This window comes from Somniosus microcephalus, chromosome 9 (genome assembly GCF_052327205.1).
Source record: "Somniosus microcephalus isolate GS21.2 chromosome 9, FLI_Smic_1.0, whole genome shotgun sequence".
Lineage (NCBI taxonomy): Eukaryota > Metazoa > Chordata > Chondrichthyes > Squaliformes > Somniosidae > Somniosus > Somniosus microcephalus.
In genome coordinates, this window is record NC_140995.1 from 71,704,329 (window position 1) to 71,726,953 (window position 22,625).

The 22,625-nt window shown below is 49.6% G+C and overlaps 1 pseudogene; it reads right to left on the reverse strand.

Moving 5' to 3' along the window:
- Positions 1-20,943, reverse strand: part of LOC147112474 (uncharacterized) — a 33,411-nt pseudogene extending 12,468 nt beyond the window's left edge.
- Positions 20,944-22,625: the final 1,682 nt, after the last annotated feature.

Genomic DNA, 22,625 nt, shown 5'->3' on the forward strand with positions numbered 1-22,625 from the left:
GACACAGAGAGACAGACACACAGACAGACACACGGACATACAGACATAGACAGACATACAGACACAGGGAGACAGCCACAGAGAGACAGACACTGAGAGACAGACACTGAGAGATAGACACTGAGAGACAGACACAGAGACACAGACAGACAGAGTCAGAGACAGACACAGACACAGACACAGATATATACAGACACAGACAGACACAGACACAGACACAGATAGACACAGACCCAGATAGACACAGACACAGATAGACACAGACACAGATAGACACAGACACACAGACAGACAGAGACACAGACAGGCAGACACACAGACACACACACACACAGGCACAGGCACAGGCACAGGCACACAGGCACAGGCACACAGACAGGCCTGGACAGACATGGACAGACACGGACAGACATGGACAGACACAAGGAGACATGGAGAAACAGACACAGACAAACAGTCACAAACACACAGACACAGAGAGACCGACATAGAGACAGAGACATAGACAAAGAGAGACAGACACAGAGAGACAGAGACAGTGAGACAGAGACAGAGACAGAGACACAGACAAAGACAGAAACAGAGACAGAGTCAGAGTCACAGATAGAGACAGAGACAGAGAGACAGACGCAGACAGACACACAGACAGAGACAGATATAGACACAGACAGAGACAGACACACACAGAGAGACAGACACACAGACAGACACACGGACATACAGACATAGACAGACATACAGACACAGAGAGACAGACACAGAGAGACAGACACTGAGAGACAGACACTGAGAGACAGACACTGAGAGATAGACACTGAAAGACAGACACAGAGACACAGACAGACAGAGTCAGAGACAGACACAGACACAGATATACACAGACACAGACAGACACAGACACAGACACAGATAGACACAGACACAGATAGACACAGACACAGATAGGCACAGACACACAGACAGACACAGACATATACAGACAGACACGGACAGACATGACATGGACAGACACGGACACACAGACACACAGACACAGACGCACAGACACACAGACACAGACAGACACAGAGAGACAGAGACATAGAGACAGAGACAGAGAGAAAGAGACAGAGACACAGACACAGACAAAGACAGAGACAGAGTCAGAGTCACAGACAGAGAGACAGATGCAGACAGACACACAGGCAGAGACAGATATAGACACAGACAGAGACACAGACAGACACATAGACAGACACACGGACATACAGACACAGACAGACATACAGACACAGAGAAACAGACACAGAGAGACAGACACAGAGAGACAGACAGACAGAGACAGACACAGACAGACACACAGACAGAGACAGACAGAGACACAGCGACACAGAGACAGACATAGAGACAGACAGACACAGAGAGACAGACACAGAAAGACAGAAACAGAGAGACAGACACAGAGAGACAGACACAGAGAGACAGACGCAGAGAGACAGACGCAGACAGAGATGCAGACAGAGACACAGACAGAGACACGGACAGAGACACGGACAGAGACACAGGCACGGACTGACACAGACACACAGACAGACACAAAGACACAGATTCACAGACACAGACACACAGACACAAACACATGGACACAGAGAGGGAGACAGACACAGACAGACACACAGACACAGAGAGACAGACACAGAGAGACAGAGGCAGGGACACAGACACAGACAGAGACAGACACAGACAGACAGAGACACAGACAGAGACATAGACAGAGATGCAGACAGAGACACAGACAGAGACACAGACAGAGACACAGACAGACCGAGACACAGACAGAGATAGACAGAGACACAGACACACAGACAGAGACACACAGACAGAGACACACAGGCAGACACATACAGACAGACAGACACAGACAGACACACAGACAGACACACACAGACTGACACAGAGAGACAGACACAGACAGAGACACAGACAGACAGAGACACAGACAGACAGACACAGAGACACAGACAGACAGAGTCAGAGACAGACACAGACACAGATAGACACAGACTCAGACAGACACAGACACAGATAGACACCGACACAGATAGACACAGACACAGATAGACACAGACACAGATAGACACAGACACAGATAGACACAGACACAGATAGACACAGACACACAGACAGACAGAGACACAGACAGGCAGACACACAGACAGACACACACACAGGCACAGACACAGACAGAGGCACACAGACACAGGCACACAGACAGGCCTGGACAGACATGGACAGACATGGACAGACATGGACAGACACAAGGAGACATGGAGAAACAGACACAGACAAACAGTCACAAACACACAGACACAGAGAGACCGACATAGAGACAGAGACATAGACAAAGAGAGACAGACACAGAGAGACAGAGACAGTGAGACAGAGACAGAGACAGAGACACAGACAAAGACAGAAACAGAGACAGAGTCAGAGTCACAGATAGAGACAGAGACAGAGAGACAGACGCAGACAGACACACAGACAGAGACAGATATAGACACAGACAGAGACAGACAGACACAGAGAGACAGACACACAGACAGACACACGGACATACAGACATAGACAGACATACAGACACAGGGAGACAGCCACAGAGAGACAGACACTGAGATACAGACACTGAGAGATAGACACTGAGAGACAGACACAGAGACACAGACAGACAGAGTCAGAGACAGACACAGACACAGACACAGATATATACAGACACAGACAGACACAGACACAGACACAGATAGACACAGACCCAGATAGACACAGACACAGATAGACACAGACACAGATAGACACAGACACACAGACAGACAGAGACACAGACAGGCAGACACACAGACACACACACACACAGGCACAGACACAGGCACAGGCACAGGCACACAGACAGGCCTGGACAGACATGGACAGACACGGACAGACATGGACAGACACAAGGAGACATGGAGAAACAGACACAGACAAACAGTCACAAACACACAGACACAGAGAGACCGACATAGAGACAGAGGCATAGACAAAGAGAGACAGACACAGAGAGACAGAGACAGTGAGACAGAGACAGAGACAGAGACACAGACAAAGACAGAAACAGAGACAGAGTCAGAGTCACAGATAGAGACAGAGACAGAGAGACAGACGCAGACAGACACACAGACAGAGACAGATATAGACACAGACAGAGACAGACAGACACAGAGAGACAGACACACAGACAGACACACGGACATAGACAGACATACAGACACAGGGAGGCAGCCACAGAGAGACAGACACTGAGAGACAGACACTGAGAGATAGACACTGAGAGACAGACACAGAGACACAGACAGACAGAGTCAGAGACAGACACAGACACAGATATACACAGACACAGACAGACACAGACACAGACACAGATAGACACAGACACAGATAGACACAGACACAGATAGACACAGACACAGATAGACACAGACACACAGACAGACAGAGACACAGACAGGCAGACACACAGACAGACACACACACAGGCACAGACACAGACACAGGCACACAGACACAGGCACACAGACAGGCCTGGACAGACATGGACAGACATGGACAGACACAAGGAGACATGGAGAAACAGACACAGACAAACAGTCACAAACACACAGACACAGAGAGACCGACATAGAGACAGAGACATAGACAAAGAGAGACAGACACAGAGAGACAGAGACAGTGAGACAGAGACAGAGACACAGACAAAGACAGAAACAGAGACAGAGACAGATATAGACACAGACAGAGACAGACAGACACAGAGAGACAGACACACAGACAGACACACGGACATACAGACATAGACAGACATACAGACACAGGGAGACAGCCACAGAGAGACAGACACTGAGAGACAGACACTGAGAGATAGACACTGAGAGACAGACACAGAGACACAGACAGACAGAGTCAGAGACAGACACAGACACAGACACAGATATATACAGACACAGACAGACACAGACACAGACACAGATAGACACAGACCCAGATAGACACAGACACAGATAGACACAGACACAGATAGACACAGACACACAGACAGACAGAGACACAGACAGGCAGACACACAGACACACACACACACAGGCACAGGCACAGGCACAGGCACACAGGCACAGGCACACAGACAGGCCTGGACAGACATGGACAGACACGGACAGACATGGACAGACACAAGGAGACATGGAGAAACAGACACAGACAAACAGTCACAAACACACAGACACAGAGAGACCGACATAGAGACAGAGACATAGACAAAGAGAGACAGACACAGAGAGACAGAGACAGTGAGACAGAGACAGAGACAGAGACACAGACAAAGACAGAAACAGAGACAGAGTCAGAGTCACAGATAGAGACAGAGACAGAGAGACAGACGCAGACAGACACACAGACAGAGACAGATATAGACACAGACAGAGACAGACACACACAGAGAGACAGACACACAGACAGACACACGGACATACAGACATAGACAGACATACAGACACAGAGAGACAGACACAGAGAGACAGACACTGAGAGACAGACACTGAGAGACAGACACTGAGAGATAGACACTGAAAGACAGACACAGAGACACAGACAGACAGAGTCAGAGACAGACACAGACACAGATATACACAGACACAGACAGACACAGACACAGACACAGATAGACACAGACACAGATAGACACAGACACAGATAGGCACAGACACACAGACAGACACAGACATATACAGACAGACACGGACAGACATGACATGGACAGACACGGACACACAGACACACAGACACAGACGCACAGACACACAGACACAGACAGACACAGAGAGACAGAGACATAGAGACAGAGACAGAGAGAAAGAGACAGAGACACAGACACAGACAAAGACAGAGACAGAGTCAGAGTCACAGACAGAGAGACAGATGCAGACAGACACACAGGCAGAGACAGATATAGACACAGACAGAGACACAGACAGACACATAGACAGACACACGGACATACAGACACAGACAGACATACAGACACAGAGAAACAGACACAGAGAGACAGACACAGAGAGACAGACAGACAGAGACAGACACAGACAGACACACAGACAGAGACAGACAGAGACACAGCGACACAGAGACAGACATAGAGACAGACAGACACAGAGAGACAGACACAGAAAGACAGAAACAGAGAGACAGACACAGAGAGACAGACACAGAGAGACAGACGCAGAGAGACAGACGCAGACAGAGATGCAGACAGAGACACAGACAGAGACACGGACAGAGACACGGACAGAGACACAGGCACGGACTGACACAGACACACAGACAGACACAAAGACACAGATTCACAGACACAGACACACAGACACAAACACATGGACACAGAGAGGGAGACAGACACAGACAGACACACAGACACAGAGAGACAGACACAGAGAGACAGAGGCAGGGACACAGACACAGACAGAGACAGACACAGACAGACAGAGACACAGACAGAGACATAGACAGAGATGCAGACAGAGACACAGACAGAGACACAGACAGAGACACAGACAGACCGAGACACAGACAGAGATAGACAGAGACACAGACACACAGACAGAGACACACAGACAGAGACACACAGGCAGACACATACAGACAGACAGACACAGACAGACACACAGACAGACACACACAGACTGACACAGAGAGACAGACACAGACAGAGACACAGACAGACAGAGACACAGACAGACAGACACAGAGACACAGACAGACAGAGTCAGAGACAGACACAGACACAGATAGACACAGACTCAGACAGACACAGACACAGATAGACACCGACACAGATAGACACAGACACAGATAGACACAGACACAGACATATATGGACATATACGGACAGACACGGACAGACACAACATGGACAGACATGGACACACAGACACAGACTAACAGACACAGACACACAGACACAGACAGGCACAGAGAGACACAGAGAGACAGACACAGAGAGAAAGAGACAGAGACACAGACAGAGACAGAGAGACAGACGCAGACAGACACACAGGCAGAGACAGATATAGACACAGACAGAGACATGGACAGAGACACGGACAGAGACACGGACAGAGACACGGACACGGACTGACACGGACACACAGACAGACACAAAGACACAGATTCACAGACACAGACACACAGACACAAACACACAGACACAGAGAGAGAGAGACAGACACAGACAGACACACAGACACAGAGAGACAGAGGCAGGGACACAGACACAGACAGAGACAGACACAGACAGACAGAGACACAGACAGAGACACAGACAGAGATGCAGACAGAGACACAGACAGAGACACAGACAGAGACACAGACAGACCGAGACACAGACAGAGATAGACAGAGACACAGACACACAGACAGAGACACACAGACAGAGACACACAGGCAGACACATACAGACAGACAGACACAGACAGACACACAGACAGACACACACAGACTGACAGAGAGACAGACACAGACAGAGACACAGACAGACAGAGACACAGACAGACAGACACAGAGACACAGACAGACAGAGTCAGAGACAGACACCGACACAGATAGACACAGACTCAGACAGACACAGACACAGATAGACACCGACACAGATAGACACAGACACAGATAGACACAGACACAGGCATATACGGACATATACGGACAGACACAACGTGGACAGACATGGACACACAGACACAGACTAACAGACACAGACACACAGACACAGAGAGACACAGAGAGACAGACACAGAGGGAAAGAGACAGAGACACAGACAGAGACAGAGAGACAGACGCAGACAGACACACAGGCAGAGACAGATATAGACACAGACAGAGACATGGACAGAGACACGGACAGAGACACGGACAGAGACACGGACTGACACGGACACACAGACAGACACAAAGACACAGATTCACAGACACAGACACACAGACACAAACACACAGACACAGAGAGAGAGAGACAGACACAGACAGAGAGACAGACACAGAGAGACAGAGGCAGGGACACAGACAGAGGCAGACACAGAGAGACAGACACAGACAGAGACACAGGCAGACAGGCACACAGACAGACACAGGCACAGACAGAGACACAGACAGAGATAGATAGAGACACAGACACACTGACACAGACAGACACACAGACATACAGACAGAAACACACAGACAGAGACACACAGACAGAGAGAGAGAGACAGACACAGAGAGACAGACACAGAGAGACAGACACAGAGACAGACAGAGACACAGATAGAGACACAGACAGACAGAGACACAGACAGACACGGAGAGACAGACACAGAGAGACAGACAGAGAGACAGACACAGAGAGACAGACACAGAGAGACACAGAGAGACAGACAGACACAGACAGAGACACCGACAGACACAGACAGAGACACAGACAGAGATAGACACACAGACACAGACAGACACAGAGACACAGACAGAGACACACAGACAGAGACACACAGACAGAGACACACAGACAGAGACACACAGACAGAGACAGACAGACAGAGACAGACACAGACACAGACAGAGACACACAGACAGAGACAGACACAGACAGAGACAGAGACAGACACAGACAGACACACAGACAGACACACGGATAGACAGACACACGGACAGACAAACACACGGACAGACACGGAAGCACAGACAGACACACAGACACAGACACAAACACACAGACACAGAGAGAGAGACAGACACATACAGACACAGAGTCAGACACAGAGAGACAGACAGACACAGAGAGATTGACAGACACAGACTGAGTCACAGACAGAGACACAGACAGAGACACAGACAGAGATAGACACACAGACACAGACAGAGACAGAGACACCAACAGAGACACACAAACAGAGACACACACAGACAGAGACACACAGACAGAGACACACAGACAGAGACACACAGAGACAGAGACAGACACAGATAGACACAGACACAGACACACACAGACACAGAGACAGACACAGACAGAGACACAGACGCACAGACACAGAGAGACAGGCACAGAGAGACAGACACAGAGAGACAGACACAGACAGAGACAGAGACAGACACACAGACACAGACAGAGAGAGACAGACACAGACAGACACACAGACAGAGACAGACAGAGACACAGACAGACAAAGACAGACACACAGACACAGAGACCGACACAGAGAGACAGACACAGAGAGACAGACACAGAGGGACAGAAACAGAGAGACAGACACAGAGAGAGACACAGCCAGACAGACACAGGGACAGACACAGGGACAGACACAGAGAGACAGACACAGAGAGACACAGAGAGACAGAGACAGACAGAGACACAGACAGAGATAGACAGAGACACAGACACACCAACACAGACACACAGACACGCAGACAGAGACACACAGACAGAGACACACAGACAGAGGCACACAGACACAGAGAGACAGACACAGAGGGACAGACACAGAGGGACAGACACAGAGTGACAGACACAGAGGGACAGAGACAGAGGGACAGACAGACACACAGACAGAGACACACAGATAGAGACACACAGACAGAGACACACAGACAGAGACAGACAGAGACAGACACACAGACACAGAGACCGACACAGAGACAGACACAGAGACAGACAGACACAGAGAGACAGACACAGAGAGACAGAGACACAGACAGAGACACACAGACACAGACACACAGACAGACACAGAGAGACAGACAGACACAGACCGCGTCACAGACAGACACAGACAGAGACACAGACAGAGATAGACACACAGACAGAGACAGAGACACCGACAGAGACACACAGACAGAAACACACAGACAGAGACACACAGACAGAGACTCACAGACAGAGACAGACACAGACACAGATAGATACAAACACAGACACACGCAGACACAGAGACACAGACAGACACAGACAGAGACACAGATAGACACACAGACACAGACAGACAGAGACAGACACAGACACACAGACACAGACACACAGACACAGAGAGAGACATACAGACACAGAGAGACAGACACAGAGAGACAGGCACAGAGAGACAGACACAGACAGAGACAGAGACAGACACACAGGCACAGACAGAGAGAGACAGACACAGGCAGACAAAGACAGACACACAGACACAGAGACCGACACAGAGACAGACACAGAGACAGACAGACACAGAGAGACAGAGACACAGACAGAGACACACAGACACAGACACACAGACAGACACAGAGAGACAGACACAGAGAGACAGAAACAGAGAGACAGACACAGACAGAGGCACAGACAGATAGAGACACAGACAGACACAGACACAGACATAGAGACACAGAAAGACAGAGTCACAGACAGACAGATACAGACAGACAGACACAAAGAGACAGACACAGAGAGACAGACACAGAGGGACAGACACAGAGACACAGACAGAGAGAGACACAGACAGACAGACACAGGGACAGACACAGAGAGACAGACACAGAGAGACACAGAGAGGCAGAGACAGACAGAGACACAGACAGAGATAGACAGAGACACAGACACACCAACACAGACACACAGACACACAGACAGAGACACACAGACAGAGACACACAGACAGAGGCACACAGACACAGCGAGACAGACACACGGGGAAAGACACAGAGGGACAGACACAGAGGGACAGACACAGAGGGACAGACAGAAACACAGACACAGAGACCGACACAGAGACAGACACAGAGACAGACAGACACAGAGAGACAGGCACAGAGAGACAGAGACACAGACAGAGACACACAGACAGACACAGAGAGACAGACACAGAGAGACAGAAACAGAGAGACAGACACAGACAGGGGCAGAGACAGACAGAGACACAGACAGACAGAGACACAGACAGACAGAGACACAGACAGACAGAGACACAGACAGACAGAGACAGAGAGACAGATACAGACAGACAGACACAGAGAGACAGACACAGAGAGACAGACACAGAGGGACAGACACAGACAGACAGACACAGACAGACAGACACAGGGACAGACACAGGGAGAGACACAGAGAGAGACACAGAGAGACAGAGACAGACAGAGACACAGACAGAAATAGACAGAGACACAGACACACCAACACAGACACACAGGCACACAGACAGAGACACACAGATAGAGACACACAGACAGACACAGACAGACACAGAGGGACAGACACAGAGAGACAGACAGACACACAGACAGAGACACACAGACAGAGACACACAGACAGAGACAGACACAGACACAGACAGAGACAGAGACAGACAGAGACAGAGACAGACACACAGACAGACGGACAGACACATGGACAGACACATGGACAGACAGACACACGGACAGACAGACACACGGAGAGACAGACACACGGACAGACACGGAAGCACAGACAGACACACAGACACAAACACACAGACACAGAGAGAGACACAGACAGAGACACACAGATAGAGACAGACACAGACAGAGACAGACACACAGACAGACAGACACATGGACAGACAGACACACGGACAGACAGACACACGGACAGACACGGAAGCACAGACAGACACGCAGACACAGACACAAACACACAGACACAGAGAGAGACACAGACACAGACAGACATACAGACACAGAGTCAGACACAGAGACAGGCAGACACAGAGAGACAGGCAGACACAGACCGAGTCACAGACAGACACAGACAGAGACACAGACAGAGATAGACACACAGGCACAGACAGAGACACCGACACAGACAGAGACACACAAACAGAGACACACACAGACGGAGACACACAGACAGAGACACACAGACAGAGACACACAGACAGAGACAGACACAGACACAGATAGATACAGACACAGACACAGAGACACAGACAGACACAGACAGAGACACAGATAGACACACAGACACAGACAGACAGAGACAGACACAGACAGACAGACACAGACACACAGACACAGAGCGAGGCATACAGATACAGAGAGACAGACACAGAGAGACAGACACAGAGAGACAGACACAGACAGAGACAGAGACAGACACACAGACACAGACAGAGAGAGACAGACACAGACAGACACACAGACACAGACAGACAGAGACACAGACAGACAAAGACAGACACACAGACACAGAGACCAACATAGAGACAGACACAGAGACAGACAGACACAGAGAGACAGACACAGAGAGACAGAGACACAGACAGAGACACAGACAGAGACACACAGACAGAGACACACAGACAGACACAGAGAGACAGACACAGACAGAGGCACAGACAGACAGAGACACAGGCAGACAGAGACACAGACAGACAGAGACACAGACAGATACAGAGAGACAGACACAGAGAGACAGACACAGAGAGACAGACACAGATGGACAGACACAGAGAGACAGACACAGAGGGACAGACACAGAGGGACAGACAGACACACAGACAGAGACACACAGACAGAGACACACAGACAGAGACACACAGACAGAGACAGGCACACAGACACAGAGACTGACACAGAGACAGACACAGAGACAGACAGACACAGAGAGACAGACACAGAGAGACAGAGACACAGACAGAGACACACAGACACAGACACACAGACAGACACAGAGAGACAGACACACAGATACAGAAACAGAGAGACAGACACAGACAGAGGCACAGACAGACAGAGACACAGACAGACAGAGACACAGACAGACAGAGACACAGACAGACACTGACACAGACAGACAGACACAGAGAGACAGACACAGAGAGAGACACAGACAGACAGACACGGGGACAGACACAGGGACAGACACACAGAGACAGACACAGAGAGACACAGAGAGACAGAGACAGACAGAGACACAGACAGAGATAGACAGAGACACAGACACACCAACACAGACACACAGACACACAGACAGAGACACACAGACAGAGACACACAGACAGAGACACACAGACACAGTGGGACAGACACAGGGGGACAGACACAGGGGGACAGACACAGGGGGACAGACACAGGGGGACAGACACGGGGACAGACAGACACACAGACAGAGACACACAGACAGAGACAGACAAACAGAGACAGACAGAGACACAGACAGACACAGACACAGACAGACACACAGACAGACAGACAGACAGACACACGGACAGACAGAAACACGGACAGACAGACACATGGACAGACAGACACACGGACAGACAGACACACGGACAGACACGGAAGCACAGACAGACACACAGATACAAACACACAGACACAGAGAGAGACACAGACACAGACAGACATACAGACACAGAGTCAGACACAGAGAGACAGACAGACACAGAGAGACAGACAGACAAAGACCGAGTCACAGACAGACACAGACAGAGACACAGACAGAGATAGACACACAGACACGGGCAGAGACAGAGACACCGACACAGACAGACACACAAACAGAGACACACACAGACAGAGACACACAGACAGAGACACACAGACAGAGACAGACACAGACACAGATAGATACAGACACAGACACACACAGACACAGAGACACAGACAGACACAGATAGACACACAGACACAGACAGACAGAGACAGACACAGACATACAGACACAGACATACAGACACAGAGAGACAGACACAGAGAGACAGACACAGAGAGACAGACACAGAGAGACAGACACAGACAGAGACAGAGACAGACACACAGACACAGACTGAGAGAGACAGACACAGACAGACACACAGACAGAGACAGACAGAGACACAGACAGACAAAGACAGACACACAGACACAGAGACCGACACAGAGACAGACACAGAGACAGGCAGACACAGAGAGACAGACACAGAGAGACAGAGACACAGACAGAGACACAGACAGAGACACAGACAGAGACACACAGACAGACACAGAGAGACAGACACAGAGAGACAGACACAGACAGAGATACAGACAGACAGAGACACAGACAGACAGAGACACAGACAGACAGAGACACAGACAGACAGACACAGAGACAGATACAGACAGACAGACTCAGAGAGACAGACACAGAGAGACAGTCACAGAGGGACAGACACAGAGGGACAGACACAGAGGGACAGACACAGAGGGACAGACACAGAGAGACAGACACAGACAGAGATAGACACACAGACACAGACAGCCACAGAGGCACCGACACAGACAGACACACAAACAGAGGCACACAGACAGAGACACACAGATAGGGACAGACACGGACACACAGACACAGGCACAAACACACAGGCACAAACACACAGGCACAGAGAGATCAACAGACACAGACAGACATACGGACACAGAGAGACAGACACAGAGAGACAGACACAGAGAGGCAGACACATAGAGGCAGACACAAAGAGGCAGACACAGAGAGGCAGACACAGAGAGGCAGACACAGAGAGGCAGAGACACAGACGCCAAGAGACAGACACAGAGAAACAAAGACAGAGACGCAGACAGAGGCAGAGACAGACACAGAGAGACCGACAGAGTCACAGACAGAGACAGACAGACAGAGACAGAGAGACAGAGACAGAGACAGAGACAGAGAGACAGACACAGAGAGACAGACACAGAGAGACAAACAGACACAGACAGAGACACAGGCAGACAGGCACACAGACAGACACAGGCACAGACAGACAGAGACACAGACAGAGATAGACAGAGACACAGACACACCAACACAGACAGACACAGACACACAGAGACACACAGACAGACACACACAGACAGACAGAGAGACAGACACAGAGAGACAGATACAGAGAGACAGACACAGAGAGACAGACACAGACAGAGGCACAGACAGATAGAGGCACAGACAGACAGAGACACAGACAGACAGAGACAGAGACACAGACAGACACACAAACAGAGACACACAGACAGAGACACACAGACAGACAGAGACAGACAGAGAGACACAGACAGAGTCACAGACAGAGTCACAGACAGAGACACAGACAGAGACACAGACAACCAGGCACACAGACAGACACAGACACAGACAAAGATAGACATACAGACACAGACAGACACAGAGACACAGACAGACAGAAAAAGGGACAGACACAGACTCACCAACACAGACACTGTTGCCTCACAGCGCCAGGGACCCGGGTTCGAATCCGGCCTCAGGTGACTGTCTGTGTGGAGTTTGCACATTCTCCCCGTGTTTGCGTGGGTTTCCTCCGGGTGCTCCGGTTTCCTCCCACAGTCCAAAGATGTGTGGGTTAGGTTGATTGGCTATGATAAATTGACCCTTAGTGTTAGGGGGATTAAATACGTGGGGTTACGGGGATAGGGTGGGATATGTGTTGGTGTAGGGGTTATGGGGATCAGGTGGGATATGTGTCGGTGCAGGCTCGATGGGCCGAAATGGCCTCTATCTGCACTGTGGGGTTTCTGTGATTCTGTGACAGACAGACACAGACAGACAGACACGGACACAGAGAGACAGACACAGAGAGACAGACAGACACAGACAGAGACACAGGCAGAAAGGCACACAGACAGACACAGGCACAGACAGACAGAGACACAGACAGGAATAGATAGAGACATAGACACACTGACACAGACAGACACGCAGACATACAGACAGAAACACACAGAGACACACAGACAGAGACACACAGTCAGACACAGAGAGACAGACACAGAGAGACAGACACAGAGACAGACAGAGAGACAGACACAGAGAGACAGGCACAGAGAGACAGACACAGAGAGACAGACAGACACAGACAGAGACACCAACAGACACAGACAGAGACACAGACAGAGATAGACACACAGACACAGGCAGCCACAGAGACACAGACAGAGACACACAGACAGAGACACACAGACAGTGACAGACAGACAGAGACAGACACAGACAGAGACACACAGACAGAGACAGACACAGACAGAGAGAGAGACAGACACAGACAGACACACAGACAGACAGACGGACAGACAGACACACGGACAGACAGACACACAGACAGACACGAACAGACACGGAAGCACAGACAGACACACAGACACAGAGTCAGGCACAGAGAGGCAGACAGACACAGAGAGACAGACAGACACAGACCGAGTCACAGACAGACACAGACAGAGACACAGACAGAGATAGACACACAGACACAGACACACAGACAGAGACAGAGACAGACACAGACACAGATAGATACAGACACAGACACACACAGACACAGAGACACAGACAGGCACAGACAGAGACACAGATAGACACACAGACACACACAGACAGAGACACACAGACACAGAGAGAGACATACAGACACAGAGAGACAGACACAGACAGAGAGAGACAGACACACAGACACAGACACACAAACACAGAGAGAGACACAGAGACAGACATACAGACACAGAGAAACAGACACAGAGAGACAGAGACACAGACACAGACAGAGACAGAGACACAGACAGACATACAGACACAGACAGACATACAGACACAGACAGACACAGAGAGACAGACACAGAGAGACAGACAGACACAGACAGAGACACCGACAGAGATAGACACACAGACACAAATACACAGACAGACAGAGACAGAGACACAGACACAGACAGCCACAGAGACACAGACAGACACACAGACAGAGACACACAGACAGAGACACACAGAGACAGACACAGACACAGACAGACACAGACACAGACACAGAAAGACACACAGACAGACAGACACACAGACAGACACAGACAAACACACAAACACACAGACACAGAGAGAGACACAGACCCAGACAAACATACAGACACAGAGAGACAGACACAGAGAAACAGACAGACACAGAGAGACAGACAGACACAGACCGAGTCACAGACAGACACAGACAGAGACACAGACAGAGATAGACACACAGACACAGACAGACAGAGACACCGACACAGACAGAGACATACAAACAGAGACACACACAGACAGAGACACACAGACAGAGACAGACACAGATATATACAGACATAGACAGACACAGACAAACACAGACAAACATAGCCACAGAGACACAGACAGACACAGACAGAGACACAGACAGAGATAGACACACAGACACAGACACACAGACACAGAGAGTGACACAGAAAGACATACAGACACAGACAGACATACAGACACAGATAGACAGACACAGAGAGACAGACACAGAGAGACAGACACAGAGAGACAGACAGACACACAGACAGACAGACACAGACAGAGACAGACACAGAGACACAGACACTGAGAGACAGACACAGACAGACACACAGACAGAGACAGACAGAGACACAGACAGACAAGGACAGACACACAGACTCAGAGACAGACACAGAGACAGACAGACACAGAGAGACAGAGACACAGACAGAGACACAGACAGAGACACACAGACACAGACACACAGACAGACACAGAGAGACAGACACAGAGAGAAAGACACAGAGAAACAGACACAGACAGAGGCACAGACAGACAGAGACACAGACAGACAGAGACACAGACAGACTGAGGCACAGACAGACAGACACAGAGAGACAGATACAGACAGACACAGAGAGACAGACACAGAGAGACAGACACAGAGGGACAGACACTGAGAGACAGACACAGACAGACACACAGACAGAGACAGACAGAGACACAGACAGACAAAGACAGACACACAGACACAGAGACCGACACAGAGACAGACACAGAGACAGACAGACACAGAGAGACAGAGACACAGACAGAGACACAGACACAGATACACAGACACAGACACACAGACAGACACAGAGAGACAGACACAGAGAGACAGACAAATAGAGACAGACACAGACAGAGACACAGACAGACAGAGACACAGACAGACAGACACAGAGAGACAGATACAGACAGACAGATACAGAGAGACAGACACAGAGAGACAGACACAGAGGGACAGACACAGAGAGAGACACAGACAGAGACACAGGGACACAGACACAGGGACAGACACACAGAGACAGACACAGAGAGACACAGAGTGACAGAGACAGACAGAGACAGACAGAGACACAGACAGAGATAGGCAGAGACACAGACACACCAACACAGACACACAGACAGAGACACACAGACAGAGACACACAGAGGCACACAGACAGACACACACAGACACAGAGAGACAGACACAGAGGGACAGACACAGATGGACAGACACAGAGGGACAGACACAGAGAGAGACACAGAGAGAGACACAGACAGAGATAGACACACAGCCACAGACAGCCACAGAGGCACCGACACAGACAGACACACAAACAGAGACACACAGACAGAGACACACAGACAGGGACAGACACAGACACACAGACACAGACACAAACACAAGCACAAACACACAGGCACAAACACTCAGGCACAAACACTCAGGCACAAACACTCAGGCACAAACACTCAGGCACAAACACTCAGGCACAAACACTCGGGCACAAACACACGGGCACAAACACACAGGCACAAACACACAGGCACAGAGAGATCAACAGACACAGACAGACATACGGACACAGAGAGACAGACACAGAGAGACTGACACAGAGAGACAGACACATAGAGGCAGACACAGAGAGGCAAAGACACAGACGCCGAGAGACAGGCACAGAGAAAGAGAGACAGAGACAGAGACAGACACAGAGAGACCGACAGAGTCACAGACAGAGACAGACAGAGACAGAGAGACAGACAGACACAGACAGAGACACAGGCAGACAGGCACACAGACAGACACAGGCACAGACAGACAGAGACACAGACAGAGATAGACAGAGACACAGACACACCAACACAGACAGACACAGACACACAGACACAGACACACAGACACACAGACAGAGACACACAGACAGAGACACTCACAGACAGATAGACACAGAGAGACAGACACAGAGACAGAGACACAGAGAGACAGACACAGAGGCACAGACAGACAGAGGCACCGACAGACAGAGACACAGACAGACAGAGACACAGAAAGAGAGAGACAGAGACACAGACAGAGATAGACACACAGACACAGACAGACACAGAAACACAGACAGAGGCACCGGCACAGACAGACACACAAACAGAGACACACAGACAGAGAGACACAGACAGAGTCACAGACAGAGTCACAGACAGAGACACAGACAACCAGGCACACAGACAGGCACAGACACAGACAAAGATAGACACACAGACACAGACAGACACAGAGACACAGTCAGACAGAAAAAGGGACAGACACAGACTCACCAACACGGACAGACGCAGACAGACACAGACAGGCAGACACGGACACAGAGAGACAGACACAGAGAGACAGACAGAGACACAGGCAGACAGGCACACAGACAGACACAGGCACAGACAGACAGAGACACAGACAGAGATAGATAGAGACACAGACACACTGACACAGACAGACACACAGACATACAGACAGAAACACACAGACAGAGACACACAGACAGAGACACACAGACAGACACAGAGAGACAGACACAGAGACAGACACAGAGAGACAGACAGAGACACAGATAGAGACACAGACAGACAGAGACACAGACAGACACAGATAGACAGACACAGAGAGACAGACAGAGAGACAGACACAGAGAGACACAGAGAGACAGACAGACACAGACAGAGACACCGACAGACACAGACAGAGACACAGACAGAGATAGACACACAGACACAGACAGCCACAGAGACACAGACAGACACACAGACAGAGACACACAGACAGAGACACACAGACAGAGACACACAGACAGAGACAGACAGGCAGAGACAGACACAGACACAGACAGAGACAGACACAGACACAGACAGACACACAGACAGACAGACACATGGACAGACAGACACATGGACAGACAGACACATGGACAGACACAGACAGACACGGAAGCACAGACAGACACACAGACACAGACACAAACACACAGACACAGAAAGACACAGACACAGACAGACATACAAACACTGAGTCAGACACACAGAGAGAGACAGACACAGAGAGACAGACAGACACAGACAGAGACACCGACAGACACAGACAGAGACACAGACAGAGATAGACACACAGACACAGACAGCCACAGAGACACAGACAGACACACAGACAGAGACACACAGACAGAGACAGACAGACAGAGACAGACACAGACACAGACAGAGACAGACACAGACACAGACAGACACACAGACAGACAGACACACGGACAGACATACACACGGACAGACAGACACATGGACAGACACGGACAGACACGGAAGCACAGACAGACACACAGACACAGACACAAACACACAGACAGAGAGAGACACAGACACAGACAGACATACAGACACAGAGTCAGACACAGAGAGAGAGACAGAGAGAGACAGACAGACACAGACCGAGTCACAGACACTCACAGACAGAGACACAGACAAAGATAGACACACAGACACAGACAGAGACACCGACACAGACAGAGACACACAAACAGAGACACACACAGACAGAGACAGAGACACACAGACAGAGACAGACACAGACACAGATAGATACAGACACAGACTCACACAGACACAGAGACACAGACAGACACAGACAGACACAGACAGAGACACAGATAGACACACAGACACAGACAGAGACAGACACAGACACACAGACACAGACACACAGACACAGAGAGAGACATACAGACACAGAGAGACAGACACAGAGAGACAGACACAGACAGAGACAGACACACAGACACAGACAGAGAGAGACAGACACAGACACACAGACACACAAACACAGAGAGAGACACAGAGACAGACATACAGACACAGAGAAACAGACACAGAGAGACACAGACAGAGACACAGACAGAGACAGAGACACAGACAGACATACAGACACAGACAGACACAGAGAGACACAGACACACACATACACACACATACAGACAGACACAGAGAGACAGACACAGAGAGACAGACACAGAGAGACAGACAGACACAGACAGAGACACCGACAGAGATAGACACACAGACACAAATACACAGACAGACAGAGACAGAGACACAGACACAGACAGCCACAGAGACACAGACAGACACACAGACTGAGACACACAGACAGAGACACACAGACAGAGACAGACACAGACACAGACAGACACAGACACAGGCACAGACATACACACAGACAGGCAGACACACAGACAGACACGGACAGTCACACAGACACAGACACAAACACACAGACACAGAGAGAGACACAGACCCAGACAAACATACAGACACAGAGAGACAGACACAGAGAAACAGACAGACACAGAGAGACAGACAGACACAGAACGAGTCACAGACAGACACAGACAAGGACACAGACAGAGATAGACAGACAGACACAGACAGACAGAGACAGAGACACCGACACAGACAGAGACATACAAACAGAGACACACACAGACAGAGGCACACAGACAGAGACACACAGACAGAGACAGACACAGATATATACAGACATAGACAGACACAGACACAGACAAACACAGCCACAGACAGACACAGACAGAGACACAGAGTTAGACACACAGACACACAGACACAGAGCAAGACACAGAAAGACATACAGACACAGACAGACATACAGACACAGAGAGACAGACACAGAGAGACAGACACAGAGAGACAGAGACACAGACAGAGACAGAGACACAGACAGACACATAGACACAGACAGAGACAGACACAGGCACACAAACACAGAGACACAGACATACAGACACAGAGTGACAGACAGAGACAGACAGAGACAGAGACACAGACAGAGACACAGACAGAGACACAGACACACAGACAGACACAGAGAGACAGACACGGAGAGATAGACATGGAGAGACAGACACAGAGAGACATACAGACACAGACAGAGACACAGACAGACACAGACAGAGACACCGACAGAGATAGACACACAGACACAGAGACACAGACAGACACAAAGACAGAGACAGAGGCACCGACACAGACACAGTCAGACGCTCAGACAGAGACACAAAGACAGAGACACACAGACAGAGACAGACACAGACACAGACAGACACAGACAGACACACAGACAGACAGACACACAGACTGACACGGACAGACAAGGACACACAGTCAGAGACACAGACAGAGACACAGAGAGAGACACAGACACAGACAGACACAGAGAGACAGACACAGAGAGACACACAGACAGAGGCACACAGACACAGAGAGACAGACGCAGAGACAGACACAGTTATAAATCTCGTCATTCATCAAGAAACTACTCGTGAAATAACACTGGACGGCCAGCTGGTGGAGCCATCCAAGGAGTATAAATACTCGGGCGTCGGCCCCAGATTTCCAGGGACATTTTGTAAGACAAGGAACTAGTGAAGTACAACTAGACCTCCATGTTCTGAAACAAGTTGATTAAAGCCTTGCTTTATACTCAAACCAAGTGCGTAGTGAGTTTTATTACATCAATTTAATCAACTTGATATCGACTCCATGCTTTGGGTGATTCGGGAACAGCCAGCTATGACTCAAACCGTAGAAAGGAACTCAGATAAGTAATCGATTCATCATGGAGAAACTACTCAGACCCGCCCGTCTCGATCTGGACCCGAATTTACTTACAGTCGCTAAGGTATGGAAACACTGGTATCGTACCTTTAGCAACTTTCTTGAGGAGTGTGGTGAGAATGTTCCTAACAAGTTACGAATGCTTGCTAATTATGTATCCCCTCATGTGTTTGATTATATCGAAGACTGTGTAGACTATGATGCCGCTATCCAAATACTACAGCAGCTATATGTCAAGTCCCCAAATGAAATTTTTGCTCGGCATCTACTGGCCACAACTCGACAACAACCCAGGGAATCACTTGACGAATTCCTTCAGAAACTTCGCAGGCTCAGCAAGGATTGTAATCTTAAAGCTGTTACAGCTGAGCAGTACCAGGAGGAGTTGATTCGTGATTCCTTTATTAATGGGATTGCATCTCCCTTCATACGTCAGCGTCTGTTGGAGAATAAAACCCTCAAGTTACAGGCTGCCTATGACCAGGCATGTTCTCTGGACTTAGCAAAGAGGAATGCAGACACCTATCTTTCACCACGTGCACGGGCTGCTGCTATCACTTTTAGTGACTCTTTCGATAGGCCTCAGGCGGAAGCGCTCACGGATGACGACTCCAACTCGGCTGATGACAACCCTACCCTTGAAACCGACACTGATGATGACCCCGCCCTAGCAGCATCTTGGCAATCTGGAAGGAATTGTTTCTTCTGTGGAGGCGCGTTCCATTATAGGAAATTTTGTCCTGCTCGTAACGCGACCTGCAATCATTGCAGCAAGAAAGGTCACTTTTTTAAGGTATGCCAGGCAAGAGCCGCTGTTAATAAGAAAGGCCACTTTTCTAAGGTA